This window comes from Pseudophryne corroboree, chromosome 5, assembly GCF_028390025.1.
Source record: "Pseudophryne corroboree isolate aPseCor3 chromosome 5, aPseCor3.hap2, whole genome shotgun sequence".
Taxonomy (NCBI): Eukaryota; Metazoa; Chordata; class Amphibia; order Anura; family Myobatrachidae; genus Pseudophryne; species Pseudophryne corroboree.
In genome coordinates this window covers 628,937,283-628,956,004 of record NC_086448.1, presented here as the reverse complement: position 1 = coordinate 628,956,004, position 18,722 = coordinate 628,937,283, and positions in this window count along the sequence as shown.

Below are 18,722 nucleotides of genomic sequence, written 5' to 3'. Positions count from 1 at the left end.
ATCAAGAGCTTCAACGTCTATCTAGCATCTGGAGTTGTGTACGTAAGTCCTTGGTCAAAACTTCCGCTCGTTATAAATCTTTTGCAGATAGAAAACGTAAAGCTGTACCGAATTACAAAGTGGGAGACCAAGTTTGGATTTCTACGCGCAATCTCAAGTTCAAAGTTCCTTCTAAGAAATTTGCTCCCAGGTTTATTGGTCCATTTCCCATTGTAAAGGTACTCAACCCTGTGTCATACAAAGTCAAGTTGCCACCGTCTTTGAGAATTCCTAACGCCTTTCACACATCTTTACTGAAGCCTTTGATTCTCAATAAATTCCGTACTACCCAGTCCAAACCTCCTAAAGTTCACTCTTTGCAGAATGAGGAATTTGAAGTTAAAGAGATTGTGGACTCACGTTCCCGATATGGACGTTTACAGTTTCTGGTCGACTGGAAGGGTTACGGTCCGGAGGAGAGATCCTGGGTTTTCTCTGAAGATGTTCATGCTCCAAGACTGGTACAGAAATACTTCTCCAAAAATCCTGACAAGGTTCAAAGGTGTTCGGAGACCACCCGTAGAAGAGGGGGTACTGTCACGAACCGGTCTCTCACCTTTGCGGGTTCTGGGGTTCATCCGTTGCCAGTGCGCTTGCTCGCGGTGCTGTGCGCCCGTGTGGGGACACGGCGTGATCAATGGCACAGGTAATGCAGAGTCTGGGAACTGTGAGTGCGGGGACCAAATGGCCTAAGGCACTGCGGTGTGTCTGCTGTATAGGAGGTGGCCATGTTGGAGACCAAATAGCTAATACTGAGCACTTGTGAAAACACCTGTGGGCAGGTGTAAGCCAATCCCGTGCTTGTGCTGCCTTTAAGTAGGCTGGGATTATGTTACTCTGGGCCAGTGCTTTGTTGTATCAAAGCTGTGCTCTAGCTCTGAGCTCTCTCCGTGCATTCCTGTGTGATTCCCGTGGTCCAGATATCGCCTCCGTTCCCAGAGGTCCGTCTGCAGCCTTCACTGCTGAAAGGTCCACCGGCTCTCCGCTGTGCTGTCAGTTAATTGCACTCCTATTGGAAATAGTTGGATTCCCAGTGTCCTGCATGAGGTTACCTTGTCAGTCTGCCTATCATTCAAAGTCTGGAGGATTCTGTTTCTCTCAGCTGTTCGTTTGTTCAACTCTGCATTTAACCCATTCATCACCTTGTCTTCTACTACAGTTTCACAGTGATCTCCGGAACCCGCAAGTAACCCAATTCAGTACTTTTATTTGCTATGTTGTCATTACAAGGATAATTCATCACAGTTTCTCAGTTAACCCTCAAAACTCCATTGCAAATTCTTACAGTTAATTCACCATGTCTGCATTAACCAGTTAAACACAATCTGCAGTTCAGCATCAAAGCTTGTTTATATTTGGACAATTCAACATTTATTCTTCAGCTTGTTTTTGCATATGTTTCCATGAACATTTCTTTTATTTACTTTTGAGTTTTCTCTTGCATATTATTTCTGCCATTCTTGCAATATTTCAGTATAATGATGATTAACAACTAGTCATTTAACTCCTTACTGAATTGTTATTTAATAAATATATGAAGCGGAACTTTCTTCGTCCTCCCTGCTTTCTTCATACCCCAGCACCTACACCTGTGGTTGGTTCCGGGTTAACGGATTCACAAAAACACCCGGGCCTGACATGGCTGCGCCCATGCAGACACTTGGAGGGAAGTTTGGTTTGTAATCCATGTGGTAATGAAAACAGTAATGGCGGCGCCGGCCACCGGAGACAGGAGGCGCCAGGCTGACAGATGCACATCAAACCACGCGGACACAGCGGAGGCCGCGGCTGACGTAATCGCCACTCAGACACTCTGCATGCAGAAGTTCAGGGACGGCGGCGGAGGCCGCGGGAGACGCCATGCCAGGTGTAATATGGCGTTTACTGTGACAGCGTCCCAGAGTGACAGGAGAGGATACAGGAATGTACACATCAGGATAACAGATGGGATCCGGTCCTGGAGCGCTGAGCCAGCCTTAGGAGGCATCTGATGGGTAAGAAATGGCGTCCAGATACCCGGATCGTGACAACTATTGGCGCTCCCTGCTTCTTCAATCTTTTGGCACATATATATATATATATATATATATACTAGCCGGAGTACCCGGCGTTGCCCGAGATTTTAAGAATGTCTGTTTACAAAAATAAATGTAAATATTAAACACACAGTATAAATAACATTGTAGATAGCTGAATACCCGTGCTTCGCTACGGGATGAGGATGGTAAATAAGAATGATAGTTGTTAGTTAATTTACGTTGGTTGGAGATCTAGTATATAGGCATATCTTGCTTCCCTGACGCACTTTGTAGTGGCCGGACCCCTTTTAGGTCCCCCAAGGGCAGAGGTGTAGCGTGTAGCCACGGCGCCCGGAGTACATCCGTGCTATGCCCCCCCCCCCAAGTGTACATGTGGGGTTAAACTAAAGGGTTGTCTTTCCATTGCTGCCTCCCCCCTGTATCTCCCCAAAGCTGCCTCTCCCCCTGTGTGTCCCCATGGCTGCCTCTCCCCCTGTGTCTCCCCATGGCTGCCTCTCCCCCTGTGTGTCCCCATGGCTGCCTCTCCCCCTGTGTCTCCCAATGGCTGCCTCTTCCCCTGTGTGTCCCCATGGCTGCCTCTCCCCCTGTGTCTCCCCATGGCTGCCTCTCCCCCTGTGTCTCCCCATGGCTGCCTCCCCACTGTGTCTCCCCATGGCTGCCTCTCCCGCTGTGTGTCCCCATGGCTGCCTTCCCCCTGTGTCTCCCCATGGCTGCCTCTCCCCCTGTGTCTCCCCATGGCTGCCTCTCCCCCTGTGTCTCCCCATGGCTGCCTCTCCCCCTGTGTGTCCCCATGGCTGCCTCCCCACTGTGTCTCCCCATGGCTGCCTCTCCCCCTGTGTCTACCCATGGCTGCCTCTCCCCCTGTGTCTACCCATGGCTGCCTCTCCCCCTGTGTCTCCCCATGGCTGTCTCCCCATCTCTGCCTCTCCCACTGTGTCTCCCCATGGCTGCCTCTCCCCCTGTGTCTCCCCCTGGCTGCCTCTCCCCCTATGTGTCCCCCTGGCTGCCTCTCCCCCTGTGTCTCCCCATGGCTGCCTCTCCCCCTGTGTCTCCCCATGGCTGCCTCTCCCCCTGTGTCTCCCCCTGGCTGCCTCTCGCCCTGTGTCTCCCCATGTGTCTCCCCATGGCTGCCTCTCCCCCTGTGTCTCCCCATGGCTGCCTCTCTCCCTGTGTCTCCCCATGGCTGCCTCTCTCCCTGTGTGTCCCCATGGCTGCCTCTCCCCCTGTGTGTCCCCATGGCTACCTCTCCCCCTGTGTCTCCCCATGGCTGTCTCCCCATCTCTGCCTCTCCCCCTGTGTGTCCCCCTGGCTGCCTCTCCCCCTGTGTCTCCCTATGTCTGCCTCTCCCCCTTTGTCTCCCCATGGCTGCCTCTCACCCTGTGTCTCCCCCTGTGTCTCCCCATGGCTGCCTCTCCCCCTGTGTCTCCTCATGGCTGCCTCTCTCCCTGTGTCTCCCCATGGCTGCCTCTCCCCCTGTGTCTCCCCATGGCTGCCTCTCCCCCTGTGTGTCCCCATGGCTGCCTCTCCCCCCTGTGTCTCCCCATGGCTGCCTCTCCCCCTGTGTCTCCCCATGGCTGCCTCTCCCCATGTGTGTCCCCATGCCTGCCTCCCCACTTTTTCTCCCCATGGCTGCCTCTCCCCCTGTGTCTCCCCCTGGCTGCCTCTCCCCCTGTGTCTCCCCATGGCTGCCTCTCCCCCTGTGTCTCCCCATGGCTGCTTCTCCCCCTGTGTATCCCCACAGCTTTCTCCCCCCTGTATCTTTCCATGGCTGCTGTCCCCCCTGTGTCTTGTCTCCGTACGTATGGCTGCTTGCACCCCCTCCCCGTGTCTCCCCATGGCTTCCTCCCCCCATGTCTCTCCAGCTAATACACTTACCTCTCCTGCCCTCATCCTGAGCTCCTCGTCGCTGCGGCTGTGGGCGGCTCCTCCTGGTCTTCAGTCACAGCGCACGGACGTCATGACGTCGTGCGCTGTGCCTAAAACAAAAAGAACAACTTTATTGTGCTGGTGGCGCCGGCACCGGGGAGAGCATCCATCCCTCCTCCTCACGCAACGACAGAGCACTGATGCTGCTGGCAGCGCAGTGTTAGCTGCTGGCTGGACTGCAGCGCCCTTGCTAGAGGCAGGCGCCTGGAGCATGAGCTCCACCTGTGCCGCCCTCGCTACACCTCTGCCCAAGGGACCCTGCTCTTCCTACTATGCAACTCTCAGTCTGTGGCTTCCTGCTGCCTCCATTCCCCTCCTCACATCATGTCAGTCCCGCAGTGAAATTATCGATTTTTTTTACAGTATTTATAAAACGCAGCACATTATGTATCTCCTGATATACTCTGTGCTGCTGGGGGTCTGTGCTACTTCCACTATATAACTCTCAGTGTGTGGGTTTCTGCTACCTGGATTCCCCTCCTCACATCATGTCACTGGCCCTGTCACATGCAGCCCTGTCATCACTGACATATCATGCATGTCCTGATATAGGCCCTCATTCCGAGTTGATCGCACCAAGCAACTTTTTGCTGCTGGTGCGATCAACTAATCTCCGCCTATGGGGGAGTGTATTCTAGCATAGCAGGGCTGCGATCGCTTGTGCAGCCATGCTATGCTAAAAAAGTTTCACTCAAAACTAGAGTAGCCCTAGACCTACTTACCCTGTGCGATGGATCCAGCGATGATGGGCCCGGCTTTGACGTCACACCTCCGCCCTCCGTTTGCCTGGACACGCCTGCGTTTTGCTTACAAGTCCCCGAAAACAGCAGCAAACGGTAGGTTGACGCCCCAGAACGCCCTCTTGCTGTCCATCTTCTTTGTGGCCACCGCTGTGACCGCTTTCTTCTCTGTAAGCATCGTTACCCGGCGACCTCTGTCGCCGGACAACGTCGCACATGCTCATTCCGAACCCGTTCGCACTGCAGCGAAGAACCGCTGCATGCGAATGGGTCGGAATGACCCCCATAGTCTGTGCTGCTGGACCACCCCTAGGGGTGCTAGTGGTGTGTTACCCCACAGTGTTAGTTCCCAGAGTGTAAGTCATATGTGTAGCAAGTTTGTTGTAAATTGCTGCAGACATTCCAGAGTTATGCTGTCTGCTGAAAAACTCTGTGCTGCTGCCTTACCCCTAGGGGTGCTAGGGGTGTCTTCCCCCTCCCCAGTGTTTGTTCCCAGATTGTAAAGCATACTGTATGTGTACCAATTTTTGAGTACATTGCTCCAGCAATTCCAGAGTTATGCTGTCTCCTGATATACTCTGTGCTGCTCTCTCCCCCCTAGGGGTGCTAGGGGTGTCTTATCCCCACAGTGTTTGTTCCCAGCTTGTAAGTCATATGTGTACCAAGTTTGTTGTCAATAAATCCAGGCATTCGGGAGTTATGCTGTCTCCTGAAATAATCTGTGCTGCTGTCCCAGTGCTAGGGACAGCAGCACAGATTATTTCAGATTGTAAATCAGATGTGTACCAAGTTTGGTGTAAATTGCTCCAGACCTTCCACAGTTATGCTGTCTGCTAACATACTATGTGCTGTTGCCCCACCCGTAGGGGTGCTAGGGGTGTGTGACCCCCACAGTGTTTGTTTCCATAGTGTAATTCATATGTGTACCAAGTTTGTTGTAAATTTCTGCAGACATTCCAGAGTTATGCTGTCTGCTGAAATACTCAGTGCTGCTGCCTCACCCCTAGGGGTGCTAGCGGTGTCTTCCCCCACAGTGTTTGTTCCCAGATTGTAAGGCATATGTGTACCAATTTTTGAGTACATTGCTCCAGCAATTCCGGAGTTATGCTGTCTCCTGATATACTCTGTGCTGCTGTCTCCCCCCTAGGGGTGCTAGGGATTTCAAATTGCTTTAGTTGCATCTGCCATGTTTTAATACGCTCGTATGTAAAATTTCACGATCTTCGCTTGTGAATTGTGGATTTGTATAGAAAGACAGAAGGACAAATTTTCGCTTTTATATATATATATATATATATATATATAAGATTAATCTAGAGAGGTGTGGATATTAGGTTATTAACCCTTAAAATAAAGTGCCAATCTGCATTTTATTTTAATGCAGATCGGCACTTTATTTTAAGGGTTAATAACCTAATATCCACACCTCTCTAGATTAATCTTTTTATATAAATGAATATTCATTAATAAGTCTTATGTTTTATCTCTATGCTTTTATTATACTCAGTGGAATATCCCCTTTCCTATATTACTATTATCTCCTAAATCATTTGGTCTCCTTAAAGATGGCGCCTTAATTGTGGACATAGGTAGGATCGCTTCAGAGGCCTGTGACGTACGGGTGCGGCGAGGGCGGGCGGCACTGTGACCAGCCAGGCCAGCGCATGCGCCTAAGACGCTGCGAGGCCGAATGAAGTGAGGGCAGCTGTGATGCCCTGTCCGTCCGTGATTTCCGGCGATCGCAGTGGACGGGAGCGGATCGGCCTCCCCAGCCTACATTGTATGGCTATATATAGTGGCACACATGCCGTGAGCTTACCATGACTTTGCCCCAATATATATTATTAATTATTCTATGTTAAGAATACAGTTGTAGGGTTTCCGGGCGGAAGTGACATCACTTCCGGGGACCTGACACAGCCATCAATTTCCTGTTCAATTGAATGATTGATATGGGTATAAATATGTGCTTTATGCAGCTTGTATTATTACACTCCTGAGGAAGTCTAAGCCGTGGGCATCGGACGAAACGCGTTGAGTGTTTACTCGTATGGACGACTACTAACAGATAAGCTGTTTTTTTACTTTTGCATTGTACGGGCAACTATTTTATTATTAGGACCAGTGTTTTGAATAAATGTGTTTATTTTTTGTTTAGAATAAATGTGTTTATTTTTTTATGAAACGTATTGCACTATTGGTCCTTTCTGCTTTTATCCTACATATGTGAGGTATAAACCGGGGAGAATTACCACCAGGACTACTGTGATGAAAAGTTTCCCTATTACACATTGAAATACGTGGTATTATGCGATTCAATTAGGTGGTTGGAATTCCACCATCCAAGGTACACCTTGAATTCACAGGGGTGTTACAAAAGGTGGAGGTCACAATATATGTGAGTTAATGCACTAGGAGGAGCCTATTCTCATTTTTTGTCTTTTAGATTTAAAACGGATAGCCTGAACAGCAAACCACGGGAGAAAAGGGCTGCCACCCCAATATATCACGGGAGTGCATTTTTAAGAAGTCCGATTACCAGTAAAGAGGGAAAAGGACATTTATCAAGCTTTAAGAAAAGGAGTAGCGCCAGTACCACCCACACATTTTCTTCATACATATATATATATATATATATATATAAAAACACAATAGTATCTTTATCTCGCGCCAACCTGGGAGCAGCACAACGGGAGAGATCTTTGTTGGGAGACCTCAAAAGCATATAAGGAAAAACACAAAATTCCCAAGTGCGCTAAAGTGAAACGTAATTACACAATTCTTCTAATGTTCATAGGAATGTAGACTGGAGGATGTTTAACTCTGGGGACCTGTAACAGAGAGGGGAGGTGCGGCCCGCCGGAGAACTTATAATGGGCGGTGCGCTAATAAGACAGCCGTCTCTCTGATGTTATTAACATCAGAGTGTACAGCTAATTAATAAGAAGGTGGAACGCATGTTGGAACGCACACCGGAAGTATGGTGTTCCGGTCAGGTGTGGGTAATTCAGCTCCTTCCAATGTGAATAAAAAGTCCCTTTAACATATGAGTTAAGTTCTAAATATACTTTAAGCAGGCTTTTCTATTTAGATATCTTAATAGAAAATTGTGGACCTTTAAATAAAGTCTTTTTCTGCATTTAGGCTGATTTAATTCTCAGAAATATTCTTAATTAGAGGAAGTGATGCAAATGTGCAAGTAGCTTAAATAGCAGCTGCAGCAATCACTGCCTCATTCTGTGACTTCCACACATAGCCAAATCTCTCCCAGGGTGAGTTGATACACTGTTTTTTACTTGTTTCATTTTTGGAGGCTTTAATTAGTAACTATGATTGTAATTCTCTTGCTGGTTTAGTATCTAATGGTTAGAATCAACCACCACAAATGTTATGGCTGCTGTTATTATTCTTATTGTCAGAACTGTGTTCCTTGCAAACAGGGACAATGTTTCCATTTATTTGAAGATATCTATTTTGTGAAATTTATTGGCTGCTGCTATTGGGTGGGATGTACTAATGTACATCGCCGCCCATCGCCACGATGCTGATCGCATATGTACTAACATATGCGATCAGCATTGCGGAGGACAGCTCTTCCGATAAGAGCTGTCCTCCGCGATGCACAGCGGCAGCCTGACTTCCGGGATTCGGCCCCAGAAGTCAGTCTGCGCATGCGCGGGGTGACGGGGGTGGCCGCAGGGCATGCTGGGAGGGATCCGATCGGATCCCTCACACAGCGCCGCGGAGAGAAGCCCATAGGCTTCTATGGACTATCGCCAGCTAAAGCTGGCGAACACCGCCGCGGCGCTGACCTGGCGGCCGAGGGATAGTACATCAGGAAAATGCGGTAAACAGGGGGTTTACCGCATTTTCCGCTTAGTACATCCCGCCCATTATCTTTATTGTTAGAACTGTGCCTTTAGTAAACAGTGACAATGTTTCCATTTTTTTCTGAAAAGATTTATTCTGAGACTTACTGAGGAAGTTACGTCATTTATATCTCTGTGATTATCAAATCGGCTACATAATTCCTGGTATGTACACCTTTATATATTTGAAAGTGATTTTTAACGACTGACACACCTTTCACTAAAAGTCAGCATTGGCTTTTTCAGAGTTTTATTTTCCCATGGATCAACATTTGAACTAGAAATAGTCTTCACTATAAGAGTTTGATACCACACTTTAGGTATGCATATAATAGATTTGATTATTTCATATATACAGGTATATCCCCTTTTTTTATATATATTTATATTATTATTATTATTATTATTATAAATTTTTTTTTTTCATATAATAGGCAGTTTACAAAAACGCTGACATATGGTTGTCAAACACTCCTAAGAGACTATAATTAATAGTTTCCCCAGGTGACTCTATAAGAAATTATGTCGTATTAGTTTTAAGGTAGGTTATTTCCCAAATTAATAGAAATTAAGAGGGGGTAAAACTGCTTAAAATTGGTCCATATTGGATTTCCTTTTCTTTCCCATTAGGTAGTTTGTAAAAAAAAAACACCAATTTTAACAGAATACACTCCTTAGAGGGATCAGCATTTAAATTCCAATTAGGAGCCTCGATATAAGAGCTCCATCCACTAAGCTTTGATATAGGAGATTCTGATCAACTCTACACTTGAGGTGTGTCTAGTTACTATTAAGAGGGGGTAAAAGCATTCAAAACTGGTCCACATTGGATTTCCCTTTCCTTTTCATTAGGTAGTTTGCAAAAGACACCAATTTTAACAGAATACACTTTCAAGTGGGATTATCATTCAAGCTCCAATTAGGAGCCCCAATATAAGAGTTCCATCTACTAAGTCTCGATATAGGAGATTCTGATCAACTTCACATTTGAGGTATGTTTAGCTACCATCTATACTATTAATAGAAAACATCTCATTAGCTCTATCAAAAAATACACTTAAGAATGGGCTTTTATATTTATTTATTATATTTTTTAGGTCATGACCCTCTGTATATAAACTCATCAAGAGCAAATTAGTTCTTTTTTTCATATTTGGTAGGTATTTATTGCATACCACATATATACAATTTTCCTCAATTTACATTAGTAGCTTTTTTCAAATAGAACATAATTTCCTTTTTCCCCCAAACAAGCCACCCCTGATGAAGTCGATAAGACGAAACGCGTTGGGTTTGTCAGTCAGAAAATCGCAACCTAATTTGTGAAGATACTCCCTTTCGAGCTCGCACCTTGTAAAAGGTGAGGGAGTATCTAAAGTCCATCTAACAAACGTGTTGGTTGTATGTTTTTTTGGCTGTACTTATTGACACAATTTTAATTTTGAACTGTAAAAAAATGTATATGTTCAAAGGTATGTTATTAAAACAACTTTTTACTAATTGGCCTGTTGGCCTCTTGTTTGGGTGACTATTTGGTGAGGGGTGTCTGTTACAGGTCCCCACAGTTAAACATCCTCCAGTCTACATTCCTATGAACATTAGAAGAATTGTGTAATTACGTTACACTTTAGCGCACTTGGGAATTTTGTGTTTTTATATATAAATATATATATATATATATATATATATACTGGTGTGGGACAGCTTTTCCTGCATTAATCAATTACTATATGCACCGGGTGCCCACACAAATAGCTAGATGAACTACATAGATCTGGTGCAGCACTCCTGATGTCTAAAGCATTGAGTCTTACAGCAGCATAGTGTCAGGCAACGTTTCTGTTCCATTTACTTTGCGGCACTTTTGTCAGGTCCTGACGAAAGTGCCACAAAAAAAACGGCACTAAAACTTTGGCTGACAATATGCCACTGTAAGACTCGATATGCTTTAGACATCAGGAGTGCTGCACCAGATTTATGTTCCCCATTGGCACCTAAACCTAACCCCCAATTCACGCAGCCTAAACCTAACCCTCCCTCCCCTGCAGCCAAACCCTCCCGGGGCCGCCTAAACCTAACCTCCCCGCAACCTAACCCTCAGGGACAAAGGGCAATAAAGAAATGTGCAAACATATATACCCAACACACAACTCCTTAAATTACTAAATTATACTCACCTGTGTGACACACACAGGTGAGGTGAGATCAATAATATAACAGGTGGTGTATGCTTCATATAAGCAAAGAGGGTAGGGAGATTGAGGTGGTTGAAGGTAGGTGGGTAACTATGCCCTCCATAGTGCTAGTCACAACCCATGGCACAGAGCACACACCCATATCAGTAGCCACACCCCCACCATGCTGGTCACACCCCATGTGGCAGCACACAATAGGCCCTTCAAGAACTTCTGCTCCAGGCCCACGAACACCTTAATTTGGCACTGGCTATCCGTAGTCTCCTGTGCGTTGCTGTATGCTCCAAGTTCCAGTCAATCCAGCTAAACACTATCCATTCCCACCATGGCCCTAACTGTGTGGAGTTTGTATATTCTCCCCGTGCTTGCGTGGGTTTCCTCCGGGTACTCCGGTTTCCTCCCACAATCCAAAAACATACTGGTAGGTTAAATGGCTCCCAACAAAATTAACCCTGGTGTGAATGTGTGATGTGATAGGGAATATAGATTGTAAGATCCACGGGGGCAGGGACTGATGTGAATGGCCAAGTATTCGCTCTGTAAAGCGCTACGGAATATGGGGGTAATTCCAAGTTGATCGCAGCAGGAAATTTTTTAGCAGTTGGGCAAAACCATGTGCACTGCAGGGGGGGCAGATATAACATGTGCAGAGAGATTTGGGTGTGGTGAGTTCATCTGCAATCTAAATTGCAGTGTAAAATAAAGCAGCCAGTATTTACCCTGCACAGAAACAAAATAACCCACCCAAATCTAACTCTCTGCAAATGTTATATCTGCCCCCCCCCCCCCCCCCCTGCAGTGCACATGGTTTTGCCCAACTGCTAAAAAATTTCCTGCTGCGATCAACTTGGAATTACCCCCTATGTGTGCGCGATATAAATAACTGGTAATAAATAAATAATAATAATTCACAGACTCCTGTGGTAAACTGTGTTCTCTTAAAATTTCAGGAACCGTTGTATGACAGCTCTGTTGTGAGCATGTGCCATCTTCTTGAATTTCACTGGGAAGATGGCACTATGGAGGAGGAGGAGGGACCTGCTTTCTAACACAAGGTAAGATGCGGTGCTGGGTGATCTGCTGTTAAGAGTCCGCGCCCGACTCAGTCCTGATAGCTACTAAGGAGGTGAATCATTTGAAAGAGTTGATCTCAGTGTCATATCTATAATGGGTGCAGTGTGTGTGGAGTACAAGGGCCCCCAGGCTCCAGGGAAGCCCACACCGCACACATTTTTTCAATACTCACCCCTCCGGAGTTCCCCCACAGTGGCAGCATCTATTACAATTCTCTGGGTAAATGGCGTGGCGGTGCGTCTAGTGCTCAGACTCTATTGCGGTTACTGGGCGCCGGCTGCAGAGGAGGGGGGACGGAGAGAGTAGAATGCACACGGCCCTCCTCCTCTGTTAAAATTCCCCTGGTTGATCCTCTCTTTTTCAAATGAGAGTGCCCCCATATTAGTAGCTACTGCTGCGGGGAAGATGTAAGGACTAAAGCTGAGTAAACGCCATATGATTTATTGGATGATGTTGCGATCCGCCATGGATTGCACTGACCATAGTATAGTGTGTACCTTCAAATTCATAATTTGATGAATTGGGTAGGTTGCATCATCGCATCTGTTGTGCTGCACATCCAATGGAACAATTGCACAGAACGCGCAGCATTGTTACATGAAGCATGCAACAAAATATTGTGTAATTGGGACTAATTCAGACCTGATCGATTGGCTGCATTTTCGTACAGCCTGCGATCAGGTCTGAATTGCGCATGCATATGCACCGCAATGCCCAGGCGTGTTGGTCTGCAGCGACGGGATGGTGCGAGAAAAGCGATTGCACGGGCAATCACAAGGTGACTGACAGGAAGAGGTGGCAACTGACCGTTCTTAAGGAGAGTCCAGAGAAACGCAGGAGGGACCAGGCGTTTGAAGGGAGGGTTTCTGACGTCCGGTCCATCCCCAATCATCGCACCGGAAGAGTAAGTCCTGGGCTGTGCAGAGACTGCACAAACTTCTGTTTGTGCAGCTCTCCTGCACATGAGATCGCACCGCTGCACAGCGATTTCCCCCTCCCCCTGTAGGCAGCGACTACCTGATCGCAGGGATGCAAAAAACGCACCCTAGCGATCAGGTCTGAATTAGGCCCATTGTACGGTGTATTGTGTAGTGCATACGGCAAAGCAATATATTGTTACATCATACCATTGGGTCGCACTGTTTAGGTGTGTAGTGTATCCAGCTTTGGTGCCTGATTCTGAGTTGGAAGTAAAGCATAACAGAGCAAGGAACTGCGCACCTATGCAAAATTATGCTGCACTGCAGGTGGGGCAGATGTAAGATGTGCAGAGAGATTAGATTTGGGAGGGGTGTGTTCAATCTTAAATCTAAATTACTGTATACAAATAAAGCTGTCCAGATGTGGGCTACATGCAAAAGCAACTAGTATTTACAGTGCATGCATAAAAATTTATATTTGCACCACTTGGATTGCAACATAGTTTCTCCAGGTGCAGTTACTTCCTCTTTTTATGCTTTAATCCTACCTCAGAATAATCCCCTTAATCTCCCTCCCCCATTTATCCATAGGTTACCACAGGTTCTGTGGCTGATTAAAACCATGTGAAATGCAGGCTTGGAGTCGCCAGCAACAGAACCTGTTGAGTGTCCTGGTTTAAAGTATGGGAAGTCTATCTATCCAATTAATTCATTTTTTTTGTGGTAAAAAAAAAGTCCTTACTTGTCTGCAGTGCAGCAGCAAAGTTGTTAATATTTCCAGTATAATATGCAATAGGCATGTTATACAAGTCAAGAGATGGTGTATGCATGCCTAGATGCTTAGGGGTGTATTTACTAAGGTATGGGTTTATAAAAGTGAAGACATGGGAATTTCAACTCGGTAATTTGCAGATCAACATAGGTATTTTGTCTGTGTGAATGGGTCAACCCAGGTCGAAATTCCCGGGTCTCTGACTCTGGTAAATTCAGTATGTTATGCCGGAAGAGTGAATCCCGGCGGTCGTAATACTGACATCGGGATCCCACTGAAGGGAAGACCAACAGGGGTAAGGTGTGTTCTCCCCTCTCTTCACCACCGTAACCCTAACCCTCCCTTACTGCACCCTAACTCCCCCTTGGAGATGCCTAATCCTAACCTCCGTCCCCGCTGTCTAAACCTAACCCTCCCTCTCCTGCAGCTTAACCCTAACCTCCCTCAGGGGTCCCTAACCCACCTTCCCCGCAGCCTAACCCTAACCTCCCCCCCAGCCTAACCCTAACCCCCCTGCCTGACGCCTCAACCTACCCCACCTCCCCCCTGCCTGCGCAGGCCCTAAATCTCGCTTTGCAGGGATACTTACTGTTGGGATGCCGGTTGTCAGAACCCGATGGTGGCTCATGGGTGGACAGCCAATTGGGAGCAGCTGTGGCGATTCCGGCATTGGGATCCTGCTCCATTTGGAGTTCCGATGCCAGGATTCTGATGGGTATCAGGATCCCGGTGTCGGTATTTTGACCACATCCCGTGGTGACGCTGCCAATAGCAACCAATCAGATTATACTTATAATTTTTCTAGCACCTTCAAGAAAATAATACCTAGAATATGATTGTTGCTATGGGCAACATCTCCACTTCTATAAATCCGCACTTTAGTAAATATACCTCTTAGGCTGTATACTGTACATTACAGCAGTTTGCAATTGCAGTCCTTAGTAATGCAAATATGGAGGAGGTACACCACATCCTCCCTGCATTTGCGATGGGATCCCATCTTAGATGAACACCGCGACCATCGGTCGCAAGGTTCATCTGCATCGGCAGGCTGAGTAAGCTTCAGCTTTCTCAGCCTAACAGTCGTAGTGCGCCTTCTAAGGTATCTGTGTCACGTGACACAGTCCTTTGTCTCGCCATTCCAGCAAAATGGGATAAGCACATCCCCTTTTTCTCCAACGCTGGCAGCCTCCGTCCCGCCCCACGAACACCTCTGCTTGTCAATAAGACAGAGGCGTACGCATATCTGCACCACAAGTGCAGAACGGGTCCTACATGTGAACAGGACTCAAACATCGGGGAAATGCAGTAAGGATCGCATCAGCGATCCTTACTGAATTAGCCCCTTGGTCCTGTTTCCTCTAGAACCAGCGAACTATAAATTGTGACTTTTCATCAGTAAAAAGAGGTTGCCTGTCTCTAGGTGAACTGGCTACTTAGGAGCACTTTGCAGGGAGCTAAAATGTCACTAACTCCAATAATCAATATGCTCCCGTTACTATACGTGTAGTAATCAAGTGACTTAAATAAAGGTGTGATGAAGCTGCTGGGGTGTCATGAACTAGCTTTTGGGTAAGCTCTGCTCTAATTTCCCTGGTGATGTGAGTGTTGCAGTAATCAGGCATTTACAACCTGATTAGTGCTGCAGCTGGCTCACCCCTTTTCGGCTGCAACTCCAAGGTGGGGCAGCCTCCCGTGGCATTCTCCAGCTACAGACTCGGGGAACCCTGTCCACATAGGAACAAACTCTGTTGCTGCCTTCATGTGCGCGGGGGTATTGGTGTGGAGGCTGTTGAGGTCTCGCATCAGCGTTCGGAAGAAGGCGCCATATGGAATGGAAATGGAACAGCGTGGACGTGGCTGTTTGAAATTGAGGCCACTCGTGGGCCAATGGCAGCTCATGGGTGGACAGGCAATTGGAAGCAATTTTGGCGAGCCAATCATGGCTTGCCGCATCATAGCTCCACCCTCTTACAGCATCTTATATTAGATGCTGCCGAGCGGGAAAGCTCAATCAGTCGGCAGAGCAGGAGCTATGAAGAGCTCCCGGTGGGTCGAAGAGCTCCAGCGGCCATGGAAGAGGCCAGAAGATGGCAGGAGCAAGCAAGAAGATGTCGGTGGCTGCCGCAGAAGACCCGGATGCTGTGCCAGAGTCCAGAGGATGGCGGAAGATGGAAGCTGAGGACCAGAAAGTGCTGCACTGTGTGGGAAGCAGAAGAGCTGAGGAAGCTCCCCACTGCAGCCTCTCTCAGCGTTACTGGTAGGCGGTCTTTGGCCACTACAACTTACATCTAATTTCACTATTCCACAGGGTCATCAGGCATTAGGCCTGAGGGAGCAGTGTAAGTCTTTAGGTCTGGCAAAGTAGGAGGCTGTGCCTCGCAACAAAACCACTAGGTGGCATTGGACACTAGGCTCACGTCAACACACACAGGCTTTAGGCCTAAGACATAAACAAGTCTCTATTACATGGTTTCCCCTAGAAGTGAATTAGGTGTTCTGGGCAGTAGGCCTAGATCACCAGTGTATAAACAGGCAGGTTTGAAGCATGGTCAAAATACCAACATTAAAAATGTCGACAGTCAACATACCGACATTTAAAATGTTGACATGTCAAAAAATCGACATGCGTTTTTCATGATTTTTTAATTGAAGCTGACTTGTTCATACTTTACCATTCCAGTGGATGTGGAGGGGGAATATAATAGTGTGCCGAGCACTGCGAGGCACCGTACTTAAATGCAAGGGGACGCGGCACACTTATACGGTGTCCATGTCGACCTATGTCGACATACACCCCCCAAAAAAAATGTAAAAATTTGTTTCGACTTTTTGACCTTGTCGGTATTTTGACCATCGGTCAATTGTTGTCTGTATTTTGACCGTCGGAATTTTCATTGTAGGTAAATTATACTGATCCTGTTTAATTCATTGTCTACTTCAAAGTACGGCTGGATAGTAGGACTAATAAATTAAAACCCCTGTACGAATTCCCGCAGCAGCCCCTGCTGGGTTGAGCGTCCACATGCTCCCATAGCCCTTTCTCACAAATGTGTGACTGTGCGCTTAGGGGCCCCTGGTTTACCCGTGCACCCATTCCAAAGGTTTGAGCACCATTCCACCTTGAAGTTAGGTTAGTGCCGGCCGGCCAGGTATAGCAGAGAGACGGTTTACAGTATAATCGGGCTGTTAATAAGTCACGTTGTTGTCACCATATGCTTATTGTACTTTTGCTAATTGTTCCCCTTGATATGTTTCATTATTGTGTGCAAATAGAATACAAATAATACAGCCAGTTTGTTAAAGGTGAGTGTTCCAGGCAAACTCGCGAGTGGTGTATAGGTGATAATTGGGCAGCTGAAGCTTTTTGCCGATGATGATTATTCATCCAACCAGTGAAGATCACAGTCAACCTTGACGTATTTTCTTTTGCCTCTTGTGTGAAGAGTGTTTGTCCTTTCATCACAGCACCCACCCGCTAAGTGTCCGATTGTCTGCCTCCTGGAAAAGGATCAAGGTTTGGGGACCACAACAACTGTGGAAGTGGAGAGTTCCGCCTAAGAGTCGCCTGTTACACCCTCTTACATTCGTAGTGGTGGGGAACCGTGTCACTGCCCTCCAGCCACACTGCAAAGGGATCTCTGTTGCTGCTCCGCCCCTGTTCAGCGCCTGCTGAAAGCTGCTGCTCGCTGGGGGAAGACACACAGCTGCTTTTCCTTCAGGTCACCGGGAACAAGCAAATGCTTAATTGTTTGATTTAGGTCTGAGCGGTTTTATCTGTAATTGGGTATTAGATTTTTTATCTCGCAGACCTAAAGTGGTAAGAATGGGAGGTGTTGTATCTACAGAGGTGACGTTAAGGACAGGTGTTCCCCAAGGCTGTGTACTCAGTCCTTTTCTGTAAACACTGTTCACCCACGATTGCATGTCGTCTTCAGACTCTGTTAAGGTCATTAAATTTGCGGACGACATAGCAATCGTGGGTTTGATGAGACCCAGTATAGACATGAGATAGGCAAGTTAGTTGCCTGGAGTAGGGCTAAGCATCTGATTTTAAATGAATCTAAGACCAAAGAACTGGTGGTAGATTTTAGAAGGAGAGCCTTGGCCCCTAAATTGCCAGTATCCATCAATAATTTGGATGTTGGGGTTGATTCGTTTGGTCTCCTCTGATCTGACCTGAAGCACAGCAGCAGCTCTTCTTTTTGAGGCGTATAAAAGTTGCAGGGGTGACCAAATCAACCATGCTAAATGTTTATAGATGCTCTATTGAGAGCATTTTGACCTTTAGTATTACAGTTTGGTATGGTAACTGCACTTCAAGTGAGTGCTTTGGAATGCATGGTAAAGCTCATTGGAGTGCGGTTGCCAACCATTCAGGATCTCTACAAATCTAGAGTGCAGAAGAGATCTACAGATATTTTACTGGCCCCTAGTCATCCTTTTCATAAGGTATTTATGAAATGACTGTCTCAAAAAAGGTTTATAACTTTAAGGGCACGTACTGGACGTCTACAGGGTTGCATAAAAATCTTAATTTTTTTTTTAATAAAATTAAAAAGAAATCGGATTTATTTGATTTAAATCAGGTTTTATTGATTTAAATCAGATTTTTGGATTTAAATATTTTGTAATTAACTTTTTTTAAGTAAACTGTTTCATGTTAGATGTTTATACCTTGTTTCAGTGATACATGAACAATTTTTTAAGTGAGAACAGTAACAAAATGAACACCGTAATAGAATAAATACACACTATATAGTCACTAGCGCACGCAGGGGGGGTTTCTGAGTACCCAGAAACCCCCTCTGACAGACCAAGTTATTATTGATTTTTTTTTTAAAGCAAAAAACCAAACCCGTGACCCGCTGTGTAAGCCCCTCCCCTCCGGATAAGGCTCCACCCCTTCAAACACCCGCAAATCGAGGGTTGTGCACTACCCTACGCTGTGCTGCAGCTGTGTGTTATGGCAGCTGCTCCGATTGCCTCAGTCCCTGTGTGTGTGTGTGTGTGGCGAAGTGGTCCGAGCACTCACTATTGAACATCCTAGGGCCCCATTATTTTATACTGTGCCCAAGGTCCACAAGACACTGGTGGACCCTCCTGGCAGGCCCATTGTGTCTGCCAGGGGGTCGTTTTATCATCCAG